Raw genomic sequence first — 2,770 nt, forward strand, 5'->3', positions numbered from 1 at the left:
CTTGAGAAGTTAAGCACGACTTCTCTGGCCCCATCCCGGACCATAGAACCTCGCCCGGGAGCTGAATAAATTGCGGAATAAATTGGATTTTTCATTTTTATATACTGGCCTCAGTTTCCTTATTTCAACTCGGCAATATATCTTACAAGGCAATATATCTTACGTTTCTTAATCCACATGCTAAGGTATACTCAATTTCTTTTATCACACTGACATCTATCTCAAAGGAAGAGCAACTTAACTGATGTCACTATGGTACACATCAGTGGCTACAACTTTCATAATTACAGCACAGGTAAAAAAGGCCATCTGAGAAACATAAACAAGGCATCTGGGCTGCAAAATTTCATCTACTTACAAGAAAGTGATTATTATTTTCCAGTGACTGCAGGAATATCCTCACACGGGGAGCTAGGATTATCTTCACAATAAATGGTTTTATTCATTTATTTATTTTTTTGAGACAGAGTCTCACTCTGTCGCCCAGGCTGGAGTGCAGTGGTGCGATCTCAGCTTACTTCAACATCCACCTCCTGGGTTAAAGTGATTCTCCTGCCTCAGCCTCCCAAGTAGGTAGGATTACAGGCACATGCCACCAGGACTGGCTAATTTTTACATTTTTAGTAGAGATAGGGTTTCGCCATGTTGGACAGGCTGGTCTTAAACTCCTGACCACAAGATATCCGCCCACCTTGGCCTCCAAAAGTGCTGGGATTAGAGGTGTGAGCCACCACCCGTCTGGCCTCAGAATCTATTACAGACGCAGTGGCTCATGCCTGTAACCCTGCACTTTGGGAGGCCAAGGCAGGTGGATCACTTGAGGCCAGCAGTTTGAGATGAGCCTGGTAACATGGCAAAACCCCGTCTCTACTAAAAATACAGAAACAGCTGGGCATGGTGGCTCACGCATCTAATCACAGCTACTTGGGAGGCTGAGGTGGGAAAATCGCTTGAACCTGGGAGGTAGAGGTTGCAGTGAGCCAAAATCATGCCACTCCAACGTTGTCAACAGTCTTAAGAAAGCAAGCATCAATTCAAATATCCATAAATGGATGAATGAATGAATACATGACATTTCATGGTAGACTATACTTCTCAGCAATATAAAAAGAATAAACAACTCATATGTCTCTACTGATATCAAAATAAGCATGAAGCAAGAGAGCACCCATGGATTATAAGAGGAAACACTTTATTACAGCAGTCAGAAAACTCCAGAAAATGTAAAGTACTCTATTATACAGAAAAGTAAATCAATGGTTGTCTGGAGAGCAGACAGAAAAATCTTTATAAAGACTCCAGGTAAACACAAAGGTGACAGAGAAGTTCATCATTGTGAATCTGATGGTTTCACGGGGTTATGAGAAAATTCAAGGCCGGGCACGGTGGCTCACGTCTGTAATCCCAGCACTTTGGGAGGCCGAGGCTGGTGGATGACCTGAGGTCAGGAGTCCGAGACCAGTCTAACCAATATGGTGAAACGCCATCTCTACTAAAAATACAAAAATCAGCTAGACATGGTGGCATGCACCTATAGTCCCAGCTACTCAGGAGGCTAAGACAGGAGAACTGCTTGAACCTTGGAGGTGGAGGTTGCAGTGAGCTGTGATCACACCACTGTACTCCAGCCTAGGTGACACAGCAAGACTCTGTCTCAAAAAAAAAAAAAAAAAAAAGGTAGAAAATTCAAGACTTATATATATATATATCACAACTTAAATATGCATCTTTTATTGGATGTCATTTACACCGTTATTTTTTTTGAGCCAGGGTCTCACTCTGTGACCCAGGGTAGACTGCAGCATTGCCATCTTGGCTCACTACAACTTCTGCCCCCCAAGCTCAAGCAATCCTCCCACCTCAGCCTTCCAAGTAGCTAGGACTAAGATACATGCCACCATACCTGGCTATTTTTCATAGAGACATGGTTTTGCCATATTCCGCATGCTGGTCTCCAACCCCTGGACTCATAGAATCTGCCTGCCTCGGCCTCCTAAAGTGCTGGGATTACAGGCACGAGCCACGATGCTCAGCGTATACCTTATTACAACTTTATAGTATGGTTGAAGAGAAAAATGCAGATTTGCCATTATTTTTGTTAACAGGTTTGGCAACTCTATAATGACTCTACCAATTCTTCTCATGACCTAAGTGGGAAAACTAGCCTTCATAGAAGCAAATATTGATGAAGCAGAAAGTTCATTTCTACCTGATTAAACTAGATTGCTGGCTGGTGACAAAGTTATATCACTCAACTGAGATCATTTTCCCTATGATCTTCCTACTAATGCAGGAATTACCTTAAACTGACAAGCCCAAAGGTTACATGAATTCACAAAACCTTTAGATTATTTCCTCTGACAATACCTTAGCTACACAACATTCACCATTATGGAATTCCTGAGAATTTCTGTATCTGCTTATCCATCACAGACATAGCTACTAGGAAACTACGGACACTCCTTTAAAATACATAAATCTCGGCCAGCCAAGGTAGCTCATGACTATAATCCCAGCACTTTGAAAGGCCCAGGCGGGCAAATCACCCAGGTCGGGAGTTCAGATCAGCTTGACCAACATGGAGAAACCCCATCTCTATTAAAAATATAAAAAGTAGGCCGGGCGCGGTGGCTCAAGCCTGTAATCCCAGCACTTTAGGAGGCCGAGGCGGGTGGATCACGAGGTCAAGAGATCGAGACCATCCTGGTCAACATGGTGAAACCTCGTCTCTACCAAAAATACAAAAAATTAGCTAGGCATGGTGGCGCGT

This window comes from Cebus imitator, unplaced genomic scaffold (genome assembly GCF_001604975.1).
Source record: "Cebus imitator isolate Cc_AM_T3 unplaced genomic scaffold, Cebus_imitator-1.0 Scaffold417, whole genome shotgun sequence".
Taxonomy (NCBI): Eukaryota; Metazoa; Chordata; class Mammalia; order Primates; family Cebidae; genus Cebus; species Cebus imitator.